The sequence below is a fragment of the Rhinatrema bivittatum genome, chromosome 2 (genome assembly GCF_901001135.1).
Source record: "Rhinatrema bivittatum chromosome 2, aRhiBiv1.1, whole genome shotgun sequence".
Classification (NCBI taxonomy): Eukaryota; Metazoa; Chordata; class Amphibia; order Gymnophiona; family Rhinatrematidae; genus Rhinatrema; species Rhinatrema bivittatum.
The window spans coordinates 130,474,547-130,497,115 of NC_042616.1; positions in this window are offsets into that span (position 1 = coordinate 130,474,547).

Genomic DNA, 22,569 nt, shown 5'->3' on the forward strand with positions numbered 1-22,569 from the left:
GACAGCTATGTATGTTGTGACAAGTTGAGTCAGTCCAAGTTTTACTGCCCGTGACATGTAATTCTGATTTCCATGAGAAAAACAGGATTACAAGTCTGTAGGTGCAAAGGGAAGCAAAATAAGGACTGCTTGAACAGGTCACATCCGACCTGCAATTGTCAGATTACAAAAATGAGCCAGGAAAGTAGGAGGAGCCTAATGGTTAGAACAGCAGGCTACAAGACCGGGAAGCCAGGGTTCAAACACCGCTTCTTCCATAAATGCTCCGTGTGAGCTTGGAGAAGCCATTTCACTCTCCATTGTCTCAAGGACAGGGGCAGGGGAAAGCCTACTGTATCTGAAATGTCACTCGTCTTAAGCTTGCATTTGGAAAGGTGAGTAATGAATTCTAAAAAACCAAAAGCACGTCTTGTTGATAATCTCCATGATGAAGAGAAAAAAACAACAGTCGTCCTGCTACTCTAAATTGTTGTCAGTACATTTTGCTTTTGTGATACCTCATGTATTCGCTGGCCTCTGACCAGACGATTTAAACCTTTTGCTATCTGAGTGTATTTAACTTCTGACCTGTGTCAACTGTCAGATTAGAATGAGTTAAGCCATCTCAGTCTGAACAGGAATTTAAACCAAACCCCGCAGGCAAGAGGCCAGAACCTGAAAGAGATCACATTAATTGACAAGGCCTCTTAAACGTCTCTCCTTTTGTACAAACCAAAAGCCTTTAGACCTTTAAACCTGTTTTGAAATCAATAAATAGCTATGACAACATTAATTGCAAGAGAAAAATAGAGCATGTCTTTTAGGCAAGGTGCTTTAGGATTTTCTAGTGTCCATATTATGGTCCCTACTATAAATAAAGGTAGCTGGAACCATTCAAGTCAGTCTCAGTCTACAATGTATGGTGTTCTGCAGAGCAGCATTTGTGTGTTATCATTTCTTAAACAGTTTACATTAGCATTAGTGTTGTGAGAAAAGAAAACTTGAAAAAAGCATGGAGGGAGCAGGTTAGAGGAGCAGAGCACCACCACCCCCTTTCTATCAGAAGATGAACATCCTGTAATTTAATAGACTGCTCCATCCAGAAAAATGCTGCGTATGAATCCAGCACTGCAAAACAACTTATCAACTTATTGGTTCCCTCCTGATTGGGACCATTTGAGAATGAATCATCCGAGAAGGCAAAAGAAGAGATGTAGAGCACAGTTTTGAGAAAAACTTTTCCGAGGAAGAAACCATAAATCTATTTCTTTAACATATAGGTAAAGTGCCCTACAGGCTGACTTTAGTTTTGGTTTTTTTTTTGGTTTTTTTGCTGGAAGACGCATGTGGAGAGGGGCAAGACGGTAAATGTGTACAAGGGGTGTACGAGTGTGTGTTTATGGGAAAGATGAGAAGAAGTGGGTTTGAGTAGGAGAGAAGCTCTGTATCTTCTCTTCAGAGGCATTTTATTAGCATGCAACGAGTGCTTGCCAGTAACTAGATCATAATTAGCAGGCCTCCTGGCTTTGACATGCTATTCAGGTCATTAAAAAGATGCACATTTCTGTGGATAGTCTGCAACTGCCAATGAGAGAAGCAAACAGATTTCCACAAAAGTGTATGACTTTCAGTTGTCTGTTCTATTCGTCAGATAACTGGGACCTTGGTAATTTACTTTAGAAAAAGAAAATGTATGTATGAACTGTTTAAAGTGACTGATTGAATAGCAGGTTTTTTTTTCTCTCCTTTTTTCAAAAGTTTTTTTTTTTTTTTTTTACCATTGAGATAGAAAAATGAAAAAGTCAAAAGCAGCATTCAGTTTTGCCGAATGCTCTGGGAAAGTGCAACTGTCACCATGATAGCTCACACAAGAAAAGTCCAAGTCTAAAAGTGTATCAAACAGTCAATTATAAGAAAATAGTTGGATAATAGATTTACAGTTTTAAGTTTTGAGAGAAAAGATGTTTCAATAGAACAGAGGGACCTTCATAACACCGAGTGGTTATTTAGCCAAATATGACATTTCTACAGCTTTATAGGTCATTGGTTCCAGAAAAGCTGTTTTTTTTCACTGTTTTTTTTTTTAGATTTGTTGTTGCTCATAACAAATGAAAAGTTACTATCCGTATATTTGGGTCCGGTGCAATGCTTGAGTATAATTCAATCTGTGAGCCCAACATGGAACCATGTTTTGAGAATACTGCTTCAGGGGCTGAAAACCATTAGGAAATGCCAACTTGTACTCTTGTCTATTAAACTAAAGTCCCCATGAACAAAAAATAATGACCCGGCACTGGCACAGCAGGTTGATGAAGAACCTTTGTAACAACGCCTGCATCAAGGCCCTGAAGGGCATTTAAAAATGGCCACCGGATCATGCTTTAGAGTGTGCCAGCCAATAAATAAGGGTGCAAGTAGCACAAAGTGGCACACAGTATCACCTCCCAAATAGTGAGGCACTTAGGGGCAACAAGGTTGGAAATGTGTGCCTTTCTGCAAAGAAGATTCAAATTGGACTGCTGGACTTTTTAAGACTTCACCGGCAACACACTGATATTTTAACTTTTCATGACTGCAGTGATTTTTTCTAGCAGGAGATGACGTAATATGTTTACAAGAATGGAACAGCAAGGAAGGTAAAGGAAGTAGAGAATTTTCAGAGCCTGCATGGATATGTTTGTTGCCTGAAGAAGTTATTAAAGGGGCAGCCGTGCCATCCTGGCCTTAATTTCAGATTTAAAAGACCACCTTGATCTTGCTAAACATGCACACATGTAATACAGCCCTATAAAAACCTGAGCCCATTATTCAGTCACTGACCAGACTGCAAATTTAGCCTGACCAAAGTTAGCCACATATGTTTTCCAGCTAACTCTGAAAATAATGGTTAGCCAGTTAACTTAGCTGGCTAACCTAACTCCTCCCAGAAATGCCCTCTGAATGCTTCTAAGTTTTCTGGCTAAATTTTAGGTGGATAATGAGATATTTTGCTAACGTTTAGCTGGATAAGTGGAGGAAATATTCAAAACTCCACATTTAACAGGATGACTTGCGAGTTACCTAGCTAAATGCTCTGAACATGGACTTCAATGTGTCTTACTTTTTTTTTTTTTTTTGCACCAATGGCTTCTCTTGGTGGAATACGCCAAGTTACCATTTTAAGAGCAGAGAAAAGCAGAACATTTTAAAGGAATGCATTGACACTTCATTACAGTATGAAGCAGAACAGAGGGTTAGCAGTATTATTGGTTAATGTGTCCTCACCTACTTTTAACAACTCTTACGTGCTTCCTAGAAGAATTCTAATATTCTCTTCACCATCTTCTTCTTGCCTACATGGATATATTTGCAGCTGCAATTTTTTTAAATGTGTGTGGCGACTCTTTGGGCTCAGCACAAAATGGCCCTATGTTCTAAATCTTTTTGAGACAGGAGTAAGAGTTAGGTAGCAGAGGGAGGTGTGCACCATTTCAGAACAGCATCTCCACAAAATTTGCTGGAATGGATAGTTAGCTCCCTGCATTATTGCAAGGTGTGGCAGTGCAGCTTTGGTTTGGAAGTTAGGGGTAGATTTTTCTTGTTTGAAGTTTGGGCCTACTCAATGGACCAGGCCTCACAGTCTGGAATCTAGGAGAGGTGGGAGACAAATCCTTTCCTTCGCAGAACACTCTCTGTCTGGTTGGGTTGCCTTCCAAATTGTTTATTTTTGACATTTTTACATGAGTTTTTGGGAGTTTTTGTGAGACATCTGGTTCTTGGCCTGGGAAGGGATTATGGGGAAGCCTTTTTCTGGGGTGGCCAGGATAGGAAAAAATCTGCCCCCTTTATCCTCAATCTGAGGGTTGTGGCCTGGGGGTGACCCACTATAATAAATTTCTAGTGAATCTGCAGCCTACAGCTAGGTGATTTAAATTAAAACAATACAGGGTCATCTAATAAACGATCGTGGCTAATTTGCATCCCAGTGATGACTGAGGTTCTTTTTTTCTGTCTGTGTGTAACTGCAGGATGGACGACCCGGCAGGCCAGGGATGGGATAGAACCCAGGATGTTGGGGCTTTCTGGTTACTACTTTTTGTATATAAGGTAAAAAATGATGCTTTTGTAAAGGTCCTGGGGCTGTAAGCAGCTTTGTTTCTTTTAAAATAATACTTTATTGAATATTTGAAATTGTATAGTATTAGTAGTGCATAGAATGGACATAGCCATTTCGGCCTATCAAAAGAATAAGTTGCATGTTTATTTTCATTACATGAATAGTAGATGGTGGAATATCTGCTACCAGTAATATACCAGCTCTCTGTATTGTATTACACGTATGGCATTCTTCACAGAAAGGGACTTTGACCTTTCTTGAACTCCTGCTGGAGATTAAACACCAAAAACAGCAGTCTTTGAGGGAGTTAATAGCACACAGCAGGACCTCCCAGAGAGGTCAAGATATTAACGTACTGGCAAGTGGAGATTGTATCTGCTAATGCAGGATATAACTTGTATTATGGTTCTGATGTTGACATTGGTACCTATAAGTTGGCTCATGGAATAATTAGTACTTTAAGGCTATCTGACGATCTATTTTCAAGTTTTTTGTTGAGCTCATATACTTTATATTTATGAAGACTTCTCATTTATAGAGTCTTACATAACTAAAACTATAAAACAAAGAGCTTTCTTTCTCAGCAGGTTATGGGATGATTACTGACTTCAGTTTCACTTGATGGTTTGTAATAATTTCCCTGTATGTACTTTAATTTACTATAATACAATGTCAACCAAAGAGTACTAAACTTGATCGGTTTAAAAAACAATTCTTTTTTTTTTGCTTTATCCTTTAATGAGTTTATTTACTAAGCAGCGTTAGAACCGAATTTGATGCTTAATACACATTATCGGTAACACCCACTTAAAAGTTCTCAATAATGTGAACATTTTGCTGCCATGTGGAGCAAATATTAATGAGCTGCACTGCATGCATCACTGCTTAACATTCTTCAGTGAATCCTGCACTCGCCCTGGCAAACTGGTGTGTGTTAACAACTCATGTAAACATGTGTTTTTAATAAGCTTTAGTAAATATAGGCCACTAAATTCACTACACAGAAAGGGGAGTAATTCTCAAAGGGACTTCTGTGACAGAACAGCGTTTACACATGGAAGTGGCCTTTCACAAAATTGCCTGCCCTCTATGGGAGTAAACCTATGCAAGTAGGTCATGTTTGTGCAGAAATTTACCAGACCTGAGAGGAAGCATTCCTGGGGCCAGAGCTGGGACTGGGTTTGGTCTTATGCACAACTTTCAAACCTCTCCATGGTATAGCATTTGTGTTCATAAGGGGACACTATTTGAAGATGAAAAGGAGTTGATTTGTACAATGCAGCTAGCAGACACTGCAGTGCACAGATCAACACCTCTTGTTAGAATTTTCATCACTTATAAGGCCTAAAAGTCTTTACTGATGTCAATTTTACACCGCCATAACCCCAACCCACCTCCCGAAAACTCACCCGAATCAAAGTGGTCCATATATAGAGTATCAGACTAAACCTTATAAAGAGGTGTTCTCTCTCTCTCCCCTTCTCCCTCTCCCTCCCCAGTGAGGAGCTGTAGTAAAGTGGTGCACATGGGAAGAGTATTTTATAACCTCCACGCATAGGTTATAAAATAGCACGGATTTTGGTGCATGGTGAGATATGCGCATTTATGGGCGTACATGCAGCCCTTTTAAAATCTATGCATTATTATTTACAGGCTTTGATTACTGCAATTCCCTTTACCTTGGACTTCCACTGTCCACAGCGCGGCCTCTGCATATTGCTTAAAATGCTGCCACTTCATGTGTTGACAGGCTCAAGCACTGGACTACATGTTACTTCACTGGCTTCCGATATCATGGCAAATTAAATATAAATGAGCCGTGTTAGTACACAAATGGCTGGAAAATACCAACTCACACTGGATTACTGTCTTCCTTTAAATGTATAATCCTCCCTGTGTATTGAGCTCATCACAATCTGGGATACTTACTAGGGATGTGAATCGTTTTTTGACGATTTAAAATATCGTCCGATATATTTTAAATCATCAAAAATTGTTAGAGCCGCGATACAATAACAATTACCCCGATTTATCGTCAAAAAATCGTAAATCGGGGGAAGGGGGAGGGCGGGAAAACCGGTACACTAAAACAACCCTAAAACCCACCCCGACCCTTTAAAATAAATCCCCCACCCTCCCGAACCCCCCCAAAATGCATTAAATTACCTGGGTCCAGAGGGAGGGTCCCGGTGTGATCTTTTACTTTCGGGCCTCCAGTGCGTTGTAGAAATGGCGCCGGCGCTACCTTTGCCTTGTCATATGACAGGTCAAAGGTAGCGCCGGCACCATTTTGTTTTTTGTCCCCCGACGTCAGGTGCATAGGAGATCGCTCCCGGACCCCCGCTGGACCCCCAGGGACTTTTGGCCAGCTTGGGGGGGCCTCCTGACCCCCACAAGACTTGCCAAAAGTCCAGCGGGGGTCCGGGAACGACTTCCTGCATGAATCGTCCAGCAGGGGTTCGGGAACGACTTCCTGCACGGAAAATGGCGCCGGCCATACGCCGTATGGCCGGCGCCATTTTGTACGGAAAAACGATTCGCGTGCAGGAAGTCGTTCCCGGACCCCTGCTGGACTTTTGGCAAGTCTTCTGGGGGTCAGGAGGCCCCCCCAAGCTGGCCAAAAGTACCTGGGGGTCCAGCGGGGGTCCGGGAGCGATCTCCTACGCTCCTGACTTCGGGGGACAAAAAAACAAAATGGCGCCGGCGCTACCTTTGCCCTGTCATATGACAAGTCAAATGTAGCGCCGGCGCCATTTCTACAACGCACCGGAGGTCCGAGAGTAAAAGATCACACCGGGACCCTTCCTCTGGACCCCAGGTAATTTAAGGCATTTTGGGGGGGTTCGGGAGGGTGGGGGATTTATTTTAAAGGGTCGGGTGGGTTTTAGGGTTGTTTTAGTGTGCCCGAGAGTGGAAGATCACACCGGGACCCCCCCACTGGACCCCAGGTAATTTAAGGCATTTTGGGGGGGTTCGGGAGGGTGGGGGATTTATTTTAAAGGGTCGGGGTGGGTTTTAGGGATGTTTTAGTGTGCCGGTTTTCGATTTACATGATTTACACGATTTACACGATATTTAAAAAACCCAAACTGCGACGATCCGATTCCCTCCCCCTCCCAGCCGAAATCGATCGTTAAGACGATCGATCACACGATTCACATCTCTAATACTTACCGTTCCCTCTTTAAATGGTGTGCACTTGGATGAAAACCTTGTTTTTAAGAATTTTATGTGTGTACTTATGTTAACCTCTTTGAACAGCTTTATGCATGGCTTTTTTGTTTTTCTTCCCATCCCAAAACCTATCTCTACTCCACAAGGCTTAACTCATTAACATAGGAAAAAAGTAACACAAAAGACACAAATGGCTCATCCATTTTACCCAACACGTTTTTTTCAGGTTGGTAACTGCTGCTCTTTGTAAGTTATCCCCGTACCTTCTGCTCAGATTTGAAACTGCATCTCCGTTCATATTACCCTAGCGCTCATTACCATCCTAGGGATTCTTTGTGTTTATTTATTTATTTATTCATTTAGGACTTTTATACACCAACATTCATGTAGAAAATTTGCATATCATATCGGTTTATGCTGTACCTTCTTGAATTATGGTACTGTGTTTTTTACAACATGGGTTGTATTTATTATCATTACACTTACATGGGTTCTCTCAAATAATATGAACTGTGAATTGTTATTGGGGGTGGGGAAGGCCAGCCTGTGCTCAGGTGGTTTGAAAAAGTAGGGACCCCTCCCTGTCCAGTGTTCTCTTTCTTTCTGGCATTTTTCCTTTTTATTTCATTTATTTATATTTCTAGTCCACCTCCTCATATTAATGCTCAAAGTGGCTAACAATAGTTGTTACAAGAACATCAGTTCTTACATAAAATCAGTACAAACAATGGAGTGAATTTTCAAAGGGGTTCTGATTGTAAAAATAGCATATAGGTGTGTATTTATTTATAAAAATTTATAGCCCGCTGATCCATTAAGTTAAAACATAAATAATATACAAGAATAAGACAATTACAGTTAAAAGAAAAGCATAAGACAAACCTCATAATTCATGAAAGAATCCATACAGTAATGAACCCCCTCACATGTACTGAATGTGGTAAAATCTTCATTCAGAAGACAATACTCATAATCCATGAAAGAATTCACACAGGAGTGAAACCATTTACTTGAACCGAGTGTGGAATAGCTTCAGTCAGAAAACAAACCTCACATCCCACCAGAGAATCCACAAGGGAGTAAACCATATACATGTACTGAATATGGTAAGAGGAATGCATATATGCATATATATGCTATTTTATAAACATTGAGAGTATGCACATACTTGCACTATGGTGTGTATATTTTACCAGAGAAAAAAATGATGGGCTCAGGGCATTCTGAGGTGGGTTCAGAAGTTTGCACACAAGTTGCTATTTTGTAAGAGATGTGTGTACTTTCAGACAAATTTTAAAACGGCCAAGCACATAAAAAACCCGGGTTACGCACGTGGCCGGGCCTTGCGCGCACTGCGCTCATTTTCAAAGGGGCCCATCCATGCTGTAACCCTCGTTATGCGCAGAAGTGCCAGGCCCAGAGAAAGGCGGTCCAGGGGGAGGGGAGGGGCAGGGCTGGAGGTGGCTGGTACAGCAGCCAGGGAAGCGTACACCAGTGCTTGACCTGGGTCCTCGAAGACAGAGCAGAATTGTTCCAGGAACCACTAGAAGTCAAACAGGATGGGATTCCCCTCTCTTCCAGAGGGGAGAAGCCCAGACCAGCACTGCCCCAACTAGCAGGGAGAAGACGTAGGTCATCTTGGCTTAATTGTCAGGGAATAGGGGAGCCTGCAGCTGGAAGTGCATACCTAACTGATTAAGGAATCCCTGACACTACTTGGCATCCCCTTCAGTGCGGGCAGCTGAGGAACAGGCTGGTCAGACTCTGGAGGAGGTGATGACGCCAGGATGGGAGGAGGCAGTGCTAATAGTGAGGTCAAAGCTTCCAGGTGGGTTATAAGATGGTCCATGGGTGCAGCAAGGAGCTCCAAAGCTCTCTGCTGATCCTGCAGCCTGTGAACTATACCTGGGATGGCTTAGAATGAGGTCAAGTTTGCCAAGTCCATAATCTCAGCAAACTGTTGTAACTGTGGACACTTGGGCTGGGGTGAGATTTTCTCTACATTCTGGGAGTAGTCCTGCAGGTTCACTGCCAGCAAGCGGACTCATACAAAGCAGAGAGTGATCTGGTGCTTCACTTATACCAGCCCTCATTTCTCTTGGGTTGAGTCTTTAGGTGCCGGGGCTGGCAGGACTTAGACGAAGGTCTCTGGAGATGGCTAGGGATGTTGTCCAACGGCAGGCTAGGGTCAGTGGCAGGCAATGATCAAGCATAACAGAAGTTCAGACAAGGATCAAAGCCAGGTGTCCATCTGAGAGAGAGGAAGAGTAACGGATAGGGCTGGAGCAGCCAGGGCAGGCAAGGCAGGAGCAGGTTGGGCAGATGAAGGCTGGAACAGGTTGGGTAGAACAAGGCTGGAACAGACTGGAAAGATGAAGGTTGGATGAGCAACATGCACTTCAGACAAAGGTGGACCTGTTGGTCAGGCAAGGTGCATTAGGAAGGCTGCCCTTAAATAAGGTGAAGATGGTGATGTCATCAGTAGAGGCCACGGTTACTTTCCCACCGTGGTCCCGTTAAGAGGCCCAATGTCAGGCACATGCATGCCTAAAGGGTGCAGGAAGAGTCAGGAACTGTTGACTTCCTGGTGTGGGCGGAGTTGGCGGCATTCAGCCGCACCAAGGACAGTGACGGCTGGCTGGAGCATGCCGACTGCAAAGATGAGATAGATAGCTCACAAGGACAGCCTGTAAGCCATCAAATGCAACACCCATAAGGTAATAATGAAGTAGAAAATATTCTATTTGGTAACAGGTTGTTTTGACTGGGTTCTGTCATTAGGTGGCAGCTTATCACCTAAGGAAGGAGTTAGAGCTGAACATGCTGTGGAAGGAGTAGGAAGTAAGTTCTAAAGAGGTGAATAAGTTGTGTGAAAAGGTCTCATCCCTATGGCTCTCTGCCATGTGTGAAGGTGATGAAGTTTTGAGACTTTCTCCCAGTGTTACAGAAAGCTGCTACTGATCCTTAGAGTTTGCTGCTGAGAAATTGAGGGTGGAGAGGGGAACAGATCCAACATAGGACCATGTGAGTAACCATCTCTACTGGAATCTCTGGTAGATATTCAATGTGCCCAGTTCCTATCCTCCTTTCTCAACCTTAAAGGGTGAAATTCAGCAATTGTAGGATGAAGTTCTCTGATATAAGAAGTCTTCATTTTACATTTTGGAGTATAGATTTCCAGCTGGATTGTGATTTTAGTTTCTTTTTCAAGTTGTTATAAGTATAAAAGCTTTTTTTTTGAGAACAGCAAGCCTGTTGTCCCATGTGGTGATTTCAATACATACAAAAAGACAATATATATCCACTGTCAGGGCCTAACAGAGAAATCTGTGCCATTACAAGAAAAGATCTGGAGTGAATCTTGATTGTGTTTGTGTGACCATGCCTGCCAGATAGTTACACAGTAGGGATATTCAGGGAAATGTTTTCATTTTGGTTCATTTTATTTATTTTTAGATCACTTTTTATTTATTTTTTTGTTTCATGGGCTTTTTTTCATTTTTTTGTTATTATTAATTTCAGAAAATAGTGAGCACTATTTGCAAATAGTGCATGCTCTTCACATATAGTGCACTCTATTTTGTAAAAGAAATGAACCTGAATTATTTTTTTTTTTTTTTTTGGGGGGGGGGGGGGATTGTGCATTCATTTTTGGTAAAATGAACAAAAATGAAAATGCTGGATTTAGTTGAGAATACCATTCATTTTAAAATGAATATACATCCCTAGTACACAGATGTACAACATTAAATATAGTAATTGTGCAATGTAATAATTGTGGATCATCAGTCTTTAGAGAGACCTTCTGGAAGCTTCAGTGTTGCCAACTGTTACGCCTGTCGGTCGCAGATGGCTGCGACCTCTCATGCTCATCTCTTTTTTTCCTGCTCCATCATCTGGGAAGAATGTCAGTCTCTTCCAGTCCACGCTGACCTCTCCGGCGTTCCCGGGACAGTGTGGGCGCTGCCGACCGCCATCTTGGACCTGGAGTTACCTAGACGCGCACGCACGCGCGCAAGGGCCTCATTTGAACACGTCATGGTGGGAACCTTGGGGACGTCCCTGCCCGATGACGTCAACCCGCCAGGGTATTTAATCTTACCTGCCCTTGCCTTCCTCGAGTTAGCAAGGAGTTCCGTCTTGCTGCACTCTCCACTTTCAAGGACTTCCTGTTCCTGATTCGGTCTTGGCATACGTATGCTCTGAGTACCCGCTCCTCGGGGGCTCCCCTGCGTTCCTGGCTATCCATTCCTCAGAGGGCTTCCCTGCCTGACTGCTACTGGACCTGCTTCTCAGGCCCCTATCTCTCTCCAAGAACCACCTACTGTGAGTACCACTACTGACTTCTACTATACGGACTGCATTGTGGATTCCACGCGGCATACCCCGATCCTCGGGCCACTACCGCTTTTCTTCTGTGGAAGTCATTCACTGTCCTACTCTACAAATACCTACACACCATCTACAGGAGCCACTTCCGGGTTCCGGCATCGCTACCAGTTCTTCAACATCTACTGTACAGACATCCTCAGCATACCCCGCTCCGTGGGCCACTACCGGATCTGTATTCCTGAAGCTGCCTACACTCTTCAGAGGGGATCCTCAGCATACCCTGCTCCATGGGCCACTACTGGATCTTCTCAGCTGTGTCTCACTCTGGGTAATTTCCATTGCCCAGGACTGTATGAATATATTTCCATTTCTGTGGAGACTACTTCTTCTCTTCTATTTAATAAAGTCTTCATTCCTAGCTTTGTCCCACCTCACTGAGACTGTGCCTGCTGATGGTGAGGCTCACAGGGCTCCTCCCTGTGGGTGGAAACATCGCTCATCTCAGCCCAGGGGTTCACATCGTTCCTTAAACATAACACCAGTTTTCTGGACTGAGAATGGAATTAGCTCAGTTCTGGGTAGAACTGGCCAGAATTAAGGCAGCTTCCCAGTCGCTATATTTAGACTCCAGTAAAACTGACCCAACTCCCACAAGGATCTAGAAATACATCAATTTTGGTAAGTTCTGGTAGGGCAAGAACCTGTGAGTTAGACACCTGCTTCCCATATAATTCTACTATAGAATGCCTTCAACAGCATTAGCAGTAGAAGATAGATCCACATAGGTATCTGAGGTAGACACAGAGATGAAGGAGGAGATCTACTATTAAAGTAACCCCCAGTTATAGTAGCAATAAATCCCCCAAAACAGGGGCAGAATCCTTCTGATTGGGGACTTGTTCATCCAAGGAACTGAGTTGGGGCAGGATGGAGAGAGACAAGAAAATAAAATGTCTACCAGGATCTTCAGCTATGTGAGATACAAATCACACCAGTAGGATTGCTGTTGAAGAAAATAAAGGAAAGGGAGTGTTACTGGGGGTGGATCCTTGGACTGAAGTGAGATTGATGCTACCTGCAGGGAGGAGCCCTGCAGGTCCTTGTCATCGGCTGGCAGAGCTTGCCGGTGCGAGACTCAACAGGACCTTCTCCAATACCGGCCCTCGTTCCCTGCAGAGACCTTGGGTACTGGGGCCAGCTGGATTTAGGCGCAAGTCTCCGAGGATGAGTAGTCCTACGAAGGATAGTAGGCATTGGTGAGCCAAGGTGTTCCTAGGGTCAGGGCAGGCAGCTAAAAGCGGTTTCTGGGAGGTGTACGGAGGGGTCGAGGCTGGCAGCGATCCAACAATGTCCGGAATGTGACCCAAAGTTCAGGGCAGACGGCGATCCAACGAGGTCCAGAAGGCATACCAGGAGTCAGGGCAGGCGGCAATCCAACAAAGTCCAGAACGGTCCGAGGTCAAGGCCAGTGAAGAAATCCAAAAGGGGACAAGGGCAGGAGCTTGGAGTCAGGAACACGGAGTCAGGAAATTGGAGTCAGGCAATTAGCTACTCACAAAGAGCTTGACCTGTTGCTGAGGCAAAGCAATGCGGGCAGGGACTGGCTTAAGTAGTCTGGAGGGCTGATGTCATCAGAGAGGGCTGCGGAAAACTTTCACGCCGTGGCCCCTTTAAATTCTGCAGAGGTGCATGTGTGCTTAAGGGCTTGTTAGCAGGGCTGGACTTTGGCAGCATGGGTGGTGGCTCTGAGCCAAGCGGCGGCTCCCTGCCGCCACGAGGGAAGTTGGGTCTTATCCGGAATAGCGCCGGGTAAGTGAGGCTGGCTGAGGAGCTCCGTGGCCAGCGAGCACAACAGGGAAACTGATGTTAGACACTTGGGTACAAATGACCTGCTAGGTTCCAAGTCAGTGTAGTAAAGCAGTTTTTTTTTTAAGTTGCTGTTTAAGCAGTGATCAAGGACAATAGCATTTTCAGAGATATAACTTGAGTATGGTAAGGGGGAGGGTAGATTATATCACTCTAATCTAGAATGTTTAATTTATGGCACAAACGCTAGTGTAAAGAAGAGAGTTTGGATGTCTTACGTGCTGAGGCAGTATGTGGAGGGATACAAGAATATACTGGAGGGATGTTCTGGTCTGAGAGAGAATCCAGGAAACCAACTGAATAGTTCAGATCATACACTGACAACAATTTAAAACACATGAAGGGGGCAGCAGGTAAAGCTGAGAAAATTGGGCTGTCTTCCCGGAAACAAACAGAAAAGGCAACTTTCAAACTGTCTGCATTGAGATGAAACCTGCACTACTTTTTATTTATTTATTTATTTATTTATTTAATGAGTTTTATATACCGTCATTCGGAAAAGCCATCACAACAGTTTACAAAAGCTCAAAATGTGAGATTTTTAACAATTGAGCAAAAATGGGATAACATAGAAACATAGAAATGAAGGCAGAAGAAGACCAAATGGCCCATCCAGTCTGCCCAGCAAGCTATGCACTCTTTTTTTTTTTTTCCTCTTACTTGTTACGCTTGGCTCGTAGTACCTTTTAGTTCTATTTCCCTTCCACCCCACAATTAATGTAGAGAGCAGTGTTGGAACTGCATCTAATTGAATATGTAGCTTAGTTAGGGGTAGTAACCGCCTCAATAAGCAAGCTACACCCATGCTTTTGTTTACTTGACTATGTAATTCAGTCCTTGGTTGTTGTCTATATATAGATCCTCTTTTCTACATTGCCCCTGCCGTTGAAGCAGAGAGCTATGCTGGATATGCGTTGAAAGTGAAGTATCAGACTTTCTCCCCTGCCGTTGAAGCAGAGAGCTATGCTGGCTATGCGTTGAAAGTGAAGTAACAGGATTTCTCCCCTGCCATTGAAGCAGAGAGCTATGCTGGCTATGCTTTGAAAGTGAAGTAACAGACTTTCTCCCCTGCAGTTGAAGCAGAGAGCTATGCTGGCTATGTGTAGAAAGTGAAGTAACAGACTTTCTCCCCTGCCGTTGAAGCAGAGAGCTATGCTGGCTATGCGTTTGAAAGTGAAGTAACAGACTTTCTCCCCTGCCGTTGAAGCAGAGAGCTATGCTGGCTATGCTTTGAAGTGAAGTAACAGACTTTCTCCCCTGCCATTGAAGCAGAGAGCTATGCTGGCTATGTGTTGAAAGTGAAGTAACAGACTTTCTCCCCTGCCGTTGAAGCAGAGAGCTATGCTGGCTATGCGTTGGAAGTGAAGTATCAGACTTTCTCCCCTGCCGTTGAAGCAGAGAGCTATGCTGGCTATGTGTTGAAAGTGAAGTAACAGACTTTCTCACCCTGCGTTGAAGCAGAGAGCTATGCTGGCTATGCGTGAAAGTGAAGTATCAGGACTTTCTCCCCTGCCGTTGAAGCAGAGAGCTATGCTGGCTATGCATTGAAAGTAAAGTATCAGGCTTATTTGGTTGGGGGTAGTAACCGCCCGTAACAAGCAAGCTACATCCCACTTTTTTGTGAATGCAAATCCTTTTTTCTCCCCACATTTCCTCTTACCGTTGAAGCTTAGAGCAATGTTGGAGTCGCATTAACCGTATGTATATTGAATAAGGGTATTATCTCTCCAGGTAGTAGCCTTCATTCCCGCGAGCCACCCCCTCTTCATTCCACGTCCTCTAGAGTTGATGGATCCATAGTGTTTATCCCACGCCCCTTTGAAGTCCTTCACAGTTCTGGTCTTCACTACTTCCTCCAGAAGGGCATTCCAGGCATCCACCACCCTCTCCGTGAAGAAATACTTCTTGACATTGGTTATGAGTCTTCCTCCCTGGAGCTTCAGCTCGTGACCCCTGGTTCTGCTGATTTTTTTCTGATGGAAAAGGTTTGTCGTTGTCTTTGGATTGTTAAAACCTTTCAAGTATCTGAAAGTTTGAATCATATCACCCTGCTCCTCCTTTCTTCCAGGGTATACATATTTAGATTCTTCAATCTCTCCTCATAAGTCATTCGATGAAGACCCTCCACCTTTCTGGTCGCCCTTCTCTGTACCGCCTCCATCTTGTCTCTGTCTCTTTGTAGATACGGTCTCCAGAACTGAACACAGTACTCCAGGTGAGGCCTCACCAAGGACCTGTACAAGGGGATAATCACTTCCCTTTTCATACTCGATATTCCTCTCTCTATGCAGCCCAGCATTCTTCTGGCTTTTGCTATTGCCTTGTCACATTGTTTCGCCGACTTCAGGTCATAAGACACTGTCACCCCAAGGTCTCTGTCCTGCTCCGTGCACATCAGCCTTCCTCCCCCACCCCCACCCCCCCATCGAATACAGTTCATTCGGATTTCCACTCCCCATATGCATGACTTTGCACTTCTTTGGCATTGAATCTCAGCTGCCATATCTTCGACCACTCTTCCAGCTTCCTTAAATCCCATCTCATTCTCTCCCACTCCTTCCGGCGTGTCCACTCTGTTGCAGATCTTAGTGTCGTCCGCAAATAGACAAACCTTACCTTCTATCCCGTCCGCAATGTCGCCCACAAAGATATTGAACAGGACAGGTCCCAACACCGATCCTTGCGGTATACCGCTTAAAACCGCTCTCTCTTCAGAGAGACTTCCATTTACCATCACACATTGTCTTCTGTCCGGTCAACCGTTTTGCAATCCAGGCCACCACCTCGGCACTCACTCCTAAGCTTCTCATTTTATTCACCAGTCTCCTGTGCGGAACCGTATCAAAAGCTTGCTGAAATCCAAGTAGATGACATCGAGTGCTCTTCCTTGATCCAATTCCTTGGTTACCCAGTCAAAAAAGTAATCAGATTTGTCTGACAGGATCTTCCCCTGGTGAATCCATGCTGCCTCTGGTCCAGCAATTCTCCAGACTGTAGATAGTATCACATTCTCTCTTTCAACAGTGACTCCATTACTTTCCCACCATCGAAGTGAGGCTAACCGAACTGTAGTTACCAGCCTCTTCTCAGTTCCCACTCTTGTGAAGAGGGACCCACCACCGCTCTTCTCCAATCACTCGGCACCACTCCTGTTTCTAGGGATCTATTGAACAGGTCACACAGCGGACCTGCCAGCACATCTCTGAGCTCCCTCAATATCCTGGGATGAACCTCATCAGACCCCATGGCTTTGTCCACTTTCAGATTCTTCAGCTCTTCCCATACATTTTCTACTGTAAATTGATTTTCATCTACTCCCACTCCCCTCCAGTTCTTGTTAAGTAGAGTGGTTCTTCTCCAGGGTCTTCTTTAGTAACAGGAAGTATATTAAACAAAGGAGAGATATACAATTGCAAAGATATTAACTGGCATTTGCACTACAGGTTGCACGAAGGGGTGCACAAAGGGGAAGGCCCCTTTGTCGTGCCCCTTTGGTGGGCGGTGCATGGCGCCTGGTGGCAGGGCGCCTTTCAACGGTCGGAGTTGCCCCCAGTGACGTCGGTGGGGGGGGGGGGGCTTCCGATCGGGTCTCTCCCTCACATTGCAGTTCTGTTTCTTTTTCAGTTTCAGGTGTAATTTTTTTCTTCTCTTCTTTTCCCATGGCGATGGAGAAATGCCTCAGGGTGCCCAGAATTGGTGGGTGGGCTGCCAGTTTGAGAGTGCCGGTGGCAGGGTGCCTTTCAACGGTCGGAGTTGCCCCGGTGACATCTCCTCTAAATGTGACTAAAAGTGTGGAACACCATGCATACTTTTAGCCATTTTGAGAGAGCTCAGTTTTCAGATAGCCGAATAACAAGGGTGAAACACGTTTTTTAGCTATGGACCATGCACCAAGTTTCAAAGAAAAAGTCTGTGCATACTTTTACTTGGCGTGGGTACAAAGTACCTGTGGATATCCGCTTTGAAAATTAGTGCATGTATGCGGAACCCTCCACAGCAAATGCACACACATTTATGTCTGCTTGTCCATTTACACGCACGATTTCAAAAATCGAACAAATGCACGTAAATGGTTTCCCTGTCCCAGCTCCACCCCTGGGAACTCCTCTTTCAAGAAGGTGTAAAATTACACATAAAATCATTTTCATACATACTTTTTTGCGCACAAACCCTGGGGTAATTTCCAAAAGGACCATTTACATGCGTAAAACTGAGTTATATGTGCACAAATGCTTTTGAGAATTACCCCCCATAAATTTGAAATGCAGTCTATGTGTATTTTCCTTCCCTGATCTAAACATATTCCCATGAATGTGAACATCTCCTCTAAATGTGACTAAAAGTGTGGAACACCATGCATACCTTTAGCCATTTTGAGGGAGCTCAGTTTTCAGATAGCCGAATAACAAGGGTGAAACACGTTTTACCTGTGAAAATCGCTTTGAAAATGGCTCTTAGAGTTAGTGCTGAAAATTGTCCTACAGAACGACCTGACAAGAACAAGAACTACAAGGGTGGCTGATATGAGGATATACAGTGGGAAGGCAGGGGGAGGAAGGAGAATATAGAACATAAGGAAATCAATAGTGCCACGCTGGATAAGACCACGGCTTCATCCGGCCCTGCATCCTGTCTCTGACAGTGGCCAGTCCAGATCTCTAGGAATTACCCAAAGATCCCAACTCCCAGGGATAAGCAATGGCTTTCTCCTAAGTCTCCCAGGTTAATAATTGTATGGATGTTTTTTTCCCATGAACTTGTCCAGAACCCTTTTAAACTCAGCTATGCTGGATGCCTTGGCCACATCCTCTGGCAACTCACTTCACAGTCTGATAGTGCACACAGTGAAAACATTCTTTCTCCAATTAGTTTTAAATCTGCTACCGGTTGGATTCATGGAGTGTTCAGTAGTCCTTGTACTTTTGGAAAGAGTAAATAACTGTTTCCCAATATCTGTTGCACCCTTTCATGATTTTACAAACCACTATTGTAATCCCTCTCAGTCATTTCTTCTCCAAGCTGAAGAAGGGGGCCATTCCATCTAGTTTATCATTTTTGTTGCCCTTTTCTGTACCTTTTCTAGTTCCGCTGAATTATTCTTGTGTGACGGACCCTCCGGTTGCAACACCAGTAGGACCTGGTTGAGCCCTTTGTTCAGCTCGAAAAAGAAAGAGATAGAGAGAGAGAGAGACGGTGAGGGAGAGAAAGAGAATAGGTTAGAGTGAAGGGAGGATCCATTCAAATACAGCCCTTCCTTCTGCGGGGTCTGGAATGACCAGCACACTTGAAACAATCTATAACCGAGCCCTTGCTACAGCTTGGGAGGCAGAGTGCAGAGGCGTCTGGAGTTAACTTTCGTTGTTTTACAGGCCCAGCCAGTAAGGCAGCTAATCCAGGCTGTTGGTCCTGACCAGGGTCGGGAGGGATTTCTTCTTCCAGTGCACAACCTGTCTGGTTGAGTTCCCTCTGGGTCTAAGTTAGGGGAATTTTGATACCTGGGCCTGTCTTACCCATAAGGAACCGCTCAGGAATAGGGAAAATTCACCCCTGAATTGCTGGTGGTGACCTGCTATGAGGAGGGGACTCCACTGTTAGTTTCTTTTTGGGGAAGAACACTTTTGTTAGAAGTTCCACGAGGAAGGCTTTTGGCTGCCCCTTCCTTCCTGTTAGAAGCAAGAGAACTGCTTGTTTCAAAGAGAGTCCTGTGCATGAAGGATCCAGAGAGAGAGAGAGAGAGAGAGAGTACTAAAGAGATTGTGTAAGATCTAGGAGGTCATGAAGATCTGCTAAACATGAGTAAAGGAAAATAACTTCACTACCCTGAGGAAAGAAAGAAAGGATTTACTCTCTTGTGCCATAGACTTTGCTGTTTTTATCAGCCTGGAAGGGGTTTTGACCATCCTAAAAAAAAGACCCTGCCCATCGGGGAACTCCACTTCATTTTAAACCAAGAAGAGTGGGTGACTCCCTCGCCCTGATAGGGTACATTTATATATATAGATACTGTGTAATTAAGCTGCGGCCTTTTGATTCCAACAGTTGTTTTGTTGATTTGTTGGCTGTGTGGGGTTTATTCATTGTGAAGAGAAAGGGTGTGAGTGGTAGAGATGTGACTCGGGCTTCGGACAATTGAAAATATCGTCGATATTTCAAAATCGTCAGAAATCGGGGGCTCCCCTAAAACGATAGGAAAACCCCACAATATTGTTCGTGGGGGTTCTCTTATCGTTTTCGGGGAGGGCGGGAAAAACGGCACACAAACATAACCCCTAAACCTACCCCGACCCTTTAAAACTAATCCCTTAGCTTCCCCCACCCTCCCGACCCCCCAAAAATTTTTACAGGTACCTGGTGGTCCAGTGGGGGTCCCGGGAGTGATCTCCAGCTCCTGGGCCGTCGGCTGCCACTAATCAAAATGGTACCGATGGCCCTTTGCCCTTATCATGTGACAGGGTATCCGTGCCATTGGCCGGCCCCTGTCACATGGTAGGAGCACTGGATGGCCCGTGCCATTTTTAAAGATGGCGCCGGCCATCCAGTGCTCCCTCCATGTGACAGGGACCGGCCAATGGCACAGATACCCTGTCACATGGTAAGGGCAAAGGCCATTGGCGCCATTTTGATTAGTGGCAGCCGACGGCCCGAGAGCGGGAGATCGCTCCCAGGACCCCCACTGGACCACCACGTACCTGTAAAATGTTTTTGGGGGGTTTGGGAGGGTGGGGGAAGCTAAGGGATTAGTTTTAAAGGGTCGGGTGGGTTTTTTGTTTATCGACTCGGGCGCAGCCGATAAACAAAACCGCGATCAGGCCGGACGAAAAAAAACCCCACGATGTGAATTGGAAGCGGAATCCGAACTGATTCTGGTTCCGATTCACATCTCTAGTGAGTGGTCCAGTAGTATGAGATGCCCATTTTGTGCTTGTCAGATTTACACATAACAACATCTCCTGCAAGCCGGTGCTAGCATTTTTGCTGCCCTGTGTGAACAATTACTGTGCTGTCTCCCTCCTTATTTTTTTTTTTTTTTTTGCACAGAATACCTCACCTCAATTAAATATGCAGAACACAGACTCACTTTCCACCAAATTAAGAATAAAGAGACTATAAACCAGGGGTCAGGAACCTATGGCTCGCGAGCCAGATGTGGCTCTTTTGATGGCTGCATGTGGCTCGCAGTCAAATCTTTAATAAAAAAGTAAAAATCTAACAAAACCCCCCACCCTCCTGACCCCCCAAGACCTGCCAAAAGTCCCTGGTGGTCCAGCGGGGGTTCAGGAGCGATCTCCTGGACTTGGGCTGTCAGCTGCCAGTAGTCAAAATGGCGCCGACGGCCCTTTGCCCTCACCTTGTCACTGGGGTCGACCAATGGCGGCGGTAGCCCCTGTGACATAGTAAGGGCAAAGGGCCGTCGGCTGCCAGTAATCAAAATGGCGTCGACGGCCCTTTGCCCTTACTATGTCACAGGGGCTACCGCCACCATTGGTCGACCCCAGTGACATAGTGAGGGCAAAGTACTCGTTATCTCCAATCAACCCGAACGTTTCACTATACCCTTGCAACAGGACACCCCCCATACCCCTACCACAGCCCTCGCTCAGACCCAGTTTGTAAGAGACCTGGGCGTCTTCATAGATCAACACTTGAACTTTAAACCCCACATCAAATCTCTCCTAAAGGGGGGTTTCTATAAACTCAACATCTTAAAAAAACTCAAACCCCTCCTCCACACCCGCGATTTCCGTACAGTCGTACAGACCACCATGCTCACGAAACTAGACTACTGTAACTCCCTGCTACTAGGACTCCCTGCATCCACCATCAAACCCCTTCAGATTCTACAAAACTCCATGGCTAGAATCATAACCGGTACACGCAAAAGGGATCACATCACCCCTATACTAAAGGACCTACATTGGTTGCCAATATCCTACCGCTCTCAATACAAAACACTCACCATCCTTCACAACTCCCTACATAAACACAATCACACCTGGCTCGACGAAATGCCTCGTCACCGCTCCTCCGACCGCCCCACAAGAACAACCCATACAGGCACACTCCACATCCCACCCCTCAAAGCAGCGCACTCTACTCACACCAGAAGGAGAGCTTTCTCCATTGCTGGTCCCACCCTCTGGAACTCCCTCCCCACCTTCTTACGCCAAGAGACATCCTTTCACAACTTCAAGAAAGGAATCAAGACATGGCTCTTCCGACAGGCCTACCCCGACACAAACCAAACCTAACATCTCCCCCCTCAGCTTCCCCTGCTCGACCTCTACTACTCCCCCCCTTCTCAGCTCCTCCCTTTTCGGCCTCCTACCTTTCACCCTACCCCTCCGCTCGACTTTTCCCTCATCTCCTCCCTTTCAGCCTCTCCCCTTATCCCTTGTCACCTAGCCGACTCTCCACCCTTAGTATTCCCCCTCCCCCGCAAACTCCCTTTTACCACCCAAAATCAAAAAAAGAAAAACTTAGTTTCTTGTGATTCCCAATGACCAACGACCTTCAACCCCCTCCGTATCTCTACGTAGTTAAAGAGATCCTTGTATATTTTAAGCCTCTGTACCCCTTCCCCGCCCTACTCACCCTGCCTCTCCTCTACCCTCCTTTGCTAACCTTTGACCCCCCATTTCCCTCCAATGCCGCCCGTTAAATCCTTCTAACCCCTCTTATCTCATATTTAAGTGAATACCGTTAAGCAAATGTCTCTCAACTCCTCATTAGCTCTACAATCTGACTGTAACTGTACCTTATCGTCAAACTGTATATAGTTGCATCTATTTGTGTTTTTTTCACTCCTCCAGTCCAGCCTTGCCCTCCCCTCTAGCTCCCCCTCTCCCACCCTTCCGGTATCCTCGCTTCCCACTCCCCTCCCCTGTATTATTGCTCTATTGTGCTTTTGTTTTATTATCTATTTATCTGTTTTACTGTTTTATTGTTTTATTGTTATATTGTAACTTTCCCCCGTTTGAGTTTTTTGTAAACCGGCATGATGTGTTTCACGAATGTCGGTAAATAAAAGTTAATAAATAAATAAATAAATAAAGGGCCGTTTGCGCCATTTTGACTACTGGCAGCCGACAAGCCAAGTCCAGGAGATCGCTCCCGGAGTAGGG